This window comes from Conger conger, chromosome 16 (genome assembly GCF_963514075.1).
Source record: "Conger conger chromosome 16, fConCon1.1, whole genome shotgun sequence".
In the NCBI taxonomy this organism is placed as follows: domain Eukaryota; kingdom Metazoa; phylum Chordata; class Actinopteri; order Anguilliformes; family Congridae; genus Conger; species Conger conger.
The window spans coordinates 3,944,532-3,953,277 of NC_083775.1; the positions used below are offsets into that span (position 1 = coordinate 3,944,532).

At 44.4% G+C, this 8,746-nt stretch overlaps 1 pseudogene; it reads right to left on the reverse strand.

Annotated features, from left to right (window-relative positions):
* Positions 1-596: 596 nt before the first annotated feature.
* LOC133115004 (uncharacterized) lies at positions 597-8,238 on the reverse strand (annotated as a pseudogene).
* Positions 8,239-8,746: the final 508 nt, after the last annotated feature.

Genomic DNA, 8,746 nt, shown 5'->3' on the forward strand with positions numbered 1-8,746 from the left:
TTCATGTTACATTATATACAATTGTAATTGTAGTCTATGTAATTTAACTTTAACATCAATGTCGCATAGCTTACAATTTCTTAAGAAACCTGAAATGAAGCTTTGGAAGATGTTTATTAATCCTATTCAAAAAACCTGCTGATGTATTATTTTGGCTTCTAAGCAGATGGATTTTTTTCAGTAGGCTATCATCCCTACTGCAAAGCATAATTAAACAGATGTTCAATGTATTGACCAGCTGCCCACATAGCAAGTGTAGCCAGACCGGATCTGTGCCGGTATCAGATCCAATTGCTTACTGTCTGAGTGCAATCCAAAAAGTAAAAATATTGTGTTAGTTTTATTTTCCTCTATAGGCAATGCTACAACAGGGCAACAAGTGGCGTCAACAAATGATGTCTAAAAGAGGGGTAATGATTATAGTTATTTCACCAATTACATTTTGGTTTATAGAGATAAATTCATATCTACATCAAAGTCGGATTTCAGAAATAACTAATCACTCATGGTTTTCTGCATAAGCCACTATTTAAGATACAATTTGATTGTAGGGTTGTTAGAAAAAAGAGGCCCAAGGTTTCACAACATTGCAGTTGTTACAACCAACAGTATTCTTCAGCTAGGTGTAAAATGGCCTCCTTACTCCTTCTGAACCTCCATATCCCGATGCACAGAGAGTGATGGATCTTCTCCCATGCATGCAGCTCGGTCTTCCACAGACTGGCCCTCCTGCGGATGACCTTTGACACATCGCTCTTGCCCCCATTGGCCAGGCTGATGCTGTCCTTGCAGATGAAGAAGAGGTCCACGCCCATGAAGATGGAGTTGAGGGCGATGAACCCCGCCTTGGCAGACTTGCTTCGGGCGAGGGGAGTGCCCTTAGCCAACTGCCCGATATCGGTGAGATCGGCCGCCCTGTTGGGGACGTTTCGGGCAGCTTTGACTTCCTGAGTCACCACCTTGACTGTACTCGAGGCCACCTCTTCGGCTCTGACCACCTTTACGGCAGAAGCACAATCCACTAAGACATCTATCCCTTTAGCCACGCCACCTGTGGTTCTGATGGCATTCACAACATCAGTCACAGCATCCAGCATATCTGCCACCGTGTTCGGTACAATGCACCTGGCCGCTTGCTCCAGACACTTCTGAATAGTCTCCACGTCTTTAGAGAAGCTCTGGAAGATGTTTTTGATCTTCTTCCCTTGGTGAGTGTTGATTGAAAATTCGGTGATACCTGTAGCTAAGCTGTTCACACCACTGGTGACCCCCAGCCCAACGCCGACCATTGTGAGGGCCAGCGATGCCCCCACCGTGAAAGGGGCCAGAGCCAGGCCCGCGATGGACACAATGCCTCCCGCAAAGCCTACACTGCTGCCCGCCACGCTGGAGATGCTGGCCCCCATCTTCATCCTGTCCAGCTGCACTGCTCCTTCCTCCCGATCCACCAGGAACTGCTGCATCCTGGAGCGGCGCTGGCTGAACAGGCCGATGAACCGCTGGGCTGATCCCCTGAACAGGTAGGTCATCCTGAAGTGCCGGTCTAATCTGAGGGGGAGAGGTTTCACTATGAGCCAGGGTTCCAAAACAGTTTACTTTACACAATAGATCCCTGGATAATTTGACTGCCCTTTGTAATCTTTATTTAGTGACAAAGATGACCATCAAGTCCGAGGGCTCACCACAAGATGCAACCCCTGGCAAGCCTCAGAAATAGAATGGCCACGTTAGTCTGCAAAAACGTACATTAAAAAACCTGCAGAGACAAAAAAGACTGGGGAGAAAAAAAGGAACAGCTCATGATCTATACCATACCACCTCATCTGTCAAACATGATGGAGGTGTTATGGCTTGGGCACTGGAACTGCTGTGGCAGTCATACATGCCCAGCAGTGCGAGCAGCCTCCCTCTCTAGATCTCTCTGCTGCCTTTGAGACTGTGGATCTCTCCATCCCCCTGTCCTCCCTGTCAGCAACAGGGATCTGTGGCACCACCCTGAACTGGAACTCTCTGGTCGCTTCTTCCAGTTTGTCTGGGCTGGTACAGTATCGACACCTCGGCCCCTTGCCACAGGAGTTCCCCAGGGCTCAGTCCTAGGCCAGCTTCTTTTCTCCTTTTACACTAGATCCCTTGGCCCTGTTATTACTGCTCATGGTCTGTCCTACCACTGCTACGCTGATGATTTTTGACCTTTGTTTGGGCACCACAGGACGCCAAGTGCCTCCCCCTCTCCAAACTTCCACCTCCCACTCACGACTACTGTCTCTTCTGGCTCCACAGTGGTGGAATGAACTCCGAGTGGAGGTCAGAACAGCAGAATCTTTTACCACCTTCAAGCGCAGACTGAAGACGCACCTCTTAAAGCTGCACCTCTCCCCTGCCCCTCCCTAGCTCCCTGTAAGCCTTAACTGCTGTTGTTTTCTTTACTTGTGTTAGTATGATACCTTTGCTAATTTTGTTTGGCTAGGTAAGCTGTTTATTGTTCATATATTTGCGTGGTATGGTGTATACATTTTTTATTTATTATTTAGTTATAAATATAATTCATTAATCAAATAGGCCCTAGACCTTATCTTTGTTGTACTGTAAGCAGTTGAAATTGTACTTCCCTCTAGGGTCTTTCAGCGCACTTATCCCTGTTTATGGGTATGCACTTTGCACTTTGTTGTATGTCGCTCTGGATAAGAACGTCTGCCAAATGCCATTAATGTAATGTAACTGTAAGTCGCTTTGGATAAAAGCATCAGCTAAATTACACATTACTATTATTATTATTATTATTATTATTATTATTAAAATTATTATTATTATTATTATATTATTACTCTATTTCTAGAAACATTCTGTTAAATTAAAGGTGAAAACTCGCGCTTTCTTTCATTTTTCTGTGATGTTCACCAAATTTGCTGTGACTGCTCCACGTCTTCAGCCAATATTTTTTGTGAAAAACACACAGCCTGACTTCTAATTAATCATGAGGCTATGGATCTGTGCCAGGGTGCTTGGAGTTAATAGACTTTGCCATTACGAAAAGTATATGCAAACAGTTACACTTGAACTCACTACATCAGGAACAGGCAATGAATTTAAACATGTTTGGGGAGTATAATGGATTAAAAAGATAATGTTTGATTTGAGAAGTATTATGTACACTCAGTGAGCACTTTATTAGGTATTTATTAGACTTATTTTTTTAGACTTCTACTGCTGTAGCCTATCCATTTAGAGTTATGATGCATTGCATGTTCAGAGATGCTCTTCTGCATACCACTGTTGTAATGTGTGGATATTTGCGCTACTGTCACCTTCCTGTCAGCTTTGACCAGTCTGGACATTCTCCTCTGACGTCTCTCATTAACATTAACGTTTCTGTCTGCAGAACTGCTGCTCATTAGATTTTCTTTCATTCTTTGAACTCTAGAGACTAGTGTACATGAAAATCCCAGGTCTGTATACATTAAGAGATGCAAAAAATATACATAATCACACATGCAGAAACATTACATTACATTACATTATTGGCATTTGGCAGATGCTCTCAGCCAGAGCGACGTACAACAAAGTGCATACCCATAACCAGGGATAAGTTTGCTGAAGGACCCTAGAGGGAAGTACAATTTCAACTGCTACCTGTAGAAACACTGAGGAAAGGCTTCAACTAGTGAATTTATTGGGGGAAATATTTCTGCTTACCTATAATTAATTCCAAGAAATGGTATACTTCCTGAACTGGAAAAAAAGACAAAATAACAGCTGTGAAACCAGCTATTCTGCACTCTACAGGGCCATGCCATGTCAGCTCCATGAGGTTTAAATAATCAAATATATAACATTTTAATGACATTGTGAAGTGGCTAGGTAAAAGTGGAAGGTATCTGCTAGGGAATCAAGGAGTATGTTACGCTGTGATTTGATTGAAACATTAAAAATACCTTTTCTGGAGCTTCTCACACAACTCCTGGGAAACCCTCAAGTATTTGTCCAGCTGGAAAGCCAGCAGGTCCACGTTCACCAGGCTGGGCATAAAGAATTTGCCGTCGTCTCTCTTGAAATGGATCAAAAGCGGACAGGCTCGCCTGGCGGCGGTGATGACTGAACGAACGGCATCAGCGCTCACCCCCTCGGGGAGCTGGCACACCGGATTCTCCTCCTCGAAGAAGGAGAGCGACGTGACCGCCAGCTTCTCCACAGCCTCCAGGAACAGGGTCAGCTTCTCAAGCCCCTTCAAGGTTTCTTGGAGCATGACGTCGCTCTGGATAAGAGCGTCTGCCAAATGCCAATAATGCACCTTCTACAGCTCCTGGGCCCTTCTCTCCACGGTTACCTGGGCCACCTTGCTGCACATAATCTCCCAGACGGCCTTCGGCTTGTTTTTTGATATTTTGTAGTGGTCAGTTGTGAGGTTGATCTTCTCCGCTCTGTTTGTGATGTCTCGTGTCTTCTCCAGCTCAGACTCTCTCTCTCTGTTGGAGCCATTTTGAGTGTCTGTCGCAGAACTCCTGCACCCTGTGAATACAGCTTAAATGTAGCCAGCTGATCCAGTTCCTGCCTGCAAGGAAATAAGAACTTAGATCTTCGATTTCACATTGACACTGTTTCAGTTACATTGGCCAGTTCTCATACCTTCAACCACTGCATTAATTTTAGGCTGTATTTAAATAATTATATGGCAAACTGATTCACAATTTGTGTCATTCAGCTGTACTTTAGTACAGACATGTGAAGCTGCCTGAAAATGTCAAGTTTTGGTCCGTACGTTAAACCTTAAAAACGTTGAGAGTGCTCGTAAATACAGGACTATTGCTCCCACCATTGCGCTGCCTCTGCGCAATTCTGCCACCTCAGTGGAATGCTCCCAAAACTGTTGTTTCATTGTGCGACCTATGTCTTGTTATAAGATGGTATAGAATGAATAAGTTCAATGTTATTTTTGTGATGATCGTTTTACCAGTTTAAGTGCCCTTCATGAGCAGTCAGAAGCAGGGTTAGGGTTCGGAGTGCCACTCCCTAATGGGATCAGACCCAGAATCATTGAAAGCTGAATGGGCAACAAGCTACGGTCATCTTTTTTGACACAATCCTGCACAAAAACTAACAGATGAAATCAGTGCTTCTGCTTATACCAAACTAAAAAACGTTTTCCTTTCAGTTCAGAAAGGGGCATCAACATTACCCGCCCTCTTGTGTGTGTCAGAGCGTAGCACCGACTATGCCACCCCGTGTTCATCACCTGTAGCTAAGCTGTTCACACCACTGGTGACCCCCAGCCCAACGCCGACCATTGTGAGGGCCAGCGATGCCCCCACCGTGAAAGGGGCCAGAGCCAGGCCCGCGATGGACACAATGCCTCCCGCAAAGCCTACACTGCTGCCCGCCACGCTGGAGATGCTGGCCCCCATCTTCATCCTGTCCAGCTGCACTGCTCCTTCCTCCCGATCCACCAGGAACTGCTGCATCCTGGAGCGGCGCTGGCTGAACAGGCCGATGAACCGCTGGGCTGATCCCCTGAACAGGTAGGTCATCCTGAAGTGCCGGTCTAATCTGAGGGGGAGAGGTTTCACTATGAGCCAGGGTTCCAAAACAGTTTACTTTACACAATAGATCCCTGGATAATTTGACTGCCCTTTGTAATCTTTATTTAGTGACAAAGATGACCATCAAGTCCGAGGGCTCACCACAAGATGCAACCCCTGGCAAGCCTCAGAAATAGAATGGCCACGTTAGTCTGCAAAAACGTACATTAAAAAACCTGCAGAGACAAAAAAGACTGGGGAGAAAAAAAGGAACAGCTCATGATCTATACCATACCACCTCATCTGTCAAACATGATGGAGGTGTTATGGCTTGGGCACTGGAACTGCTGTGGCAGTCATACATGCCCAGCAGTGCGAGCAGCCTCCCTCTCTAGATCTCTCTGCTGCCTTTGAGACTGTGGATCTCTCCATCCCCCTGTCCTCCCTGTCAGCAACAGGGATCTGTGGCACCACCCTGAACTGGAACTCTCTGGTCGCTTCTTCCAGTTTGTCTGGGCTGGTACAGTATCGACACCTCGGCCCCTTGCCACAGGAGTTCCCCAGGGCTCAGTCCTAGGCCAGCTTCTTTTCTCCTTTTACACTAGATCCCTTGGCCCTGTTATTACTGCTCATGGTCTGTCCTACCACTGCTACGCTGATGATTTTTGACCTTTGTTTGGGCACCACAGGACGCCAAGTGCCTCCCCCTCTCCAAACTTCCACCTCCCACTCACGACTACTGTCTCTTCTGGCTCCACAGTGGTGGAATGAACTCCGAGTGGAGGTCAGAACAGCAGAATCTTTTACCACCTTCAAGCGCAGACTGAAGACGCACCTCTTAAAGCTGCACCTCTCCCCTGCCCCTCCCTAGCTCCCTGTAAGCCTTAACTGCTGTTGTTTTCTTTACTTGTGTTAGTATGATACCTTTGCTAATTTTGTTTGGCTAGGTAAGCTGTTTATTGTTCATATATTTGCGTGGTATGGTGTATACATTTTTTATTTATTATTTAGTTATAAATATAATTCATTAATCAAATAGGCCCTAGACCTTATCTTTGTTGTACTGTAAGCAGTTGAAATTGTACTTCCCTCTAGGGTCTTTCAGCGCACTTATCCCTGTTTATGGGTATGCACTTTGCACTTTGTTGTATGTCGCTCTGGATAAGAACGTCTGCCAAATGCCATTAATGTAATGTAACTGTAAGTCGCTTTGGATAAAAGCATCAGCTAAATTACACATTACTATTATTATTATTATTATTATTATTATTATTAAAATTATTATTATTATTATTATATTATTACTCTATTTCTAGAAACATTCTGTTAAATTAAAGGTGAAAACTCATGCGCTTTCTTTCATTTTTCTGTGATGTTCACCAAATTTGCTGTGACTGCTCCACGTCTTCAGCCAATATTTTTTGTGAAAAACACACAGCCTGACTTCTAATTAATCATGAGGCTATGGATCTGTGCCAGGGTGCTTGGAGTTAATAGACTTTGCCATTACGAAAAGTATATGCAAACAGTTACACTTGAACTCACTACATCAGGAACAGGCAATGAATTTAAACATGTTTGGGGAGTATAATGGATTAAAAAGATAATGTTTGATTTGAGAAGTATTATGTACACTCAGTGAGCACTTTATTAGGTATTTATTAGACTTATTTTTTTAGACTTCTACTGCTGTAGCCTATCCATTTAGAGTTATGATGCATTGCATGTTCAGAGATGCTCTTCTGCATACCACTGTTGTAATGTGTGGATATTTGCGCTACTGTCACCTTCCTGTCAGCTTTGACCAGTCTGGACATTCTCCTCTGACGTCTCTCATTAACATTAACGTTTCTGTCTGCAGAACTGCTGCTCATTAGATTTTCTTTCATTCTTTGAACTCTAGAGACTAGTGTACATGAAAATCCCAGGTCTGTATACATTAAGAGATGCAAAAAATATACATAATCACACATGCAGAAACATTACATTACATTACATTATTGGCATTTGGCAGATGCTCTCAGCCAGAGCGACGTACAACAAAGTGCATACCCATAACCAGGGATAAGTTTGCTGAAGGACCCTAGAGGGAAGTACAATTTCAACTGCTACCTGTAGAAACACTGAGGAAAGGCTTCAACTAGTGAATTTATTGGGGGAAATATTTCTGCTTACCTATAATTAATTCCAAGAAATGGTATACTTCCTGAACTGGAAAAAAAGACAAAATAACAGCTGTGAAACCAGCTATTCTGCACTCTACAGGGCCATGCCATGTCAGCTCCATGAGGTTTAAATAATCAAATATATAACATTTTAATGACATTGTGAAGTGGCTAGGTAAAAGTGGAAGGTATCTGCTAGGGAATCAAGGAGTATGTTACGCTGTGATTTGATTGAAACATTAAAAATACCTTTTCTGGAGCTTCTCACACAACTCCTGGGAAACCCTCAAGTATTTGTCCAGCTGGAAAGCCAGCAGGTCCACGTTCACCAGGCTGGGCATAAAGAATTTGCCGTCGTCTCTCTGGAAATGGATCAAAAGCGGACAGGCTCCCCTGGCGGCGGTGATGACTGAACGAACGGCATCAGCGCTCACCCCCTCGGGGAGCTGGCACACCGGATTCTCCTCCTCGAAGACGGAGAGCGACGTGACCGCCAGCTTCTCCACAGCCTCCAGGAACAGGGCCAGCTTCTCAAGCCCCTTCAAGGTTTCTTGGAGCATGACGTCGCTCGGGATAAGAGCGTCTGCCAAATGCCAATAATGCACCTTCTACAGCTCCTGGGCCACCTTGCTGCACATAATCTCCCAGACGGCCTTCGGCTTGTTTTTTGATATTTTGTAGTGGTCAGTTGTGAGGTTGATCTTCTCCGCTCTGTTTGTGAAGTCTCGCGTCTACTCCAGCTCAGACTCTCTCTCTCTGTTGGAGCCATTTTGAGTGTCTGTCGCAGAACTCCTGCACCCTGTGAATACAGCTTAAATGTAGCCAGCTGATCCAGTTCCTGCCTGCAAGGAAATAAGAACTTAGATCTTCGATTTCACATTGACACTGTTTCAGTTACATTGGCCAGTTCTCATACCTTCAACCACTGTATTAACTTTAGGCTGTATTTAAATAATTATATGGCAAACTGATTCACAATTTGTGTCATTCAGCTGTACTTTAGTACAGACATGTGAAGCTGCCTGAAAATGTCAAGTTTTGGTCCGTACGTTAAACCTTAAAAACGTT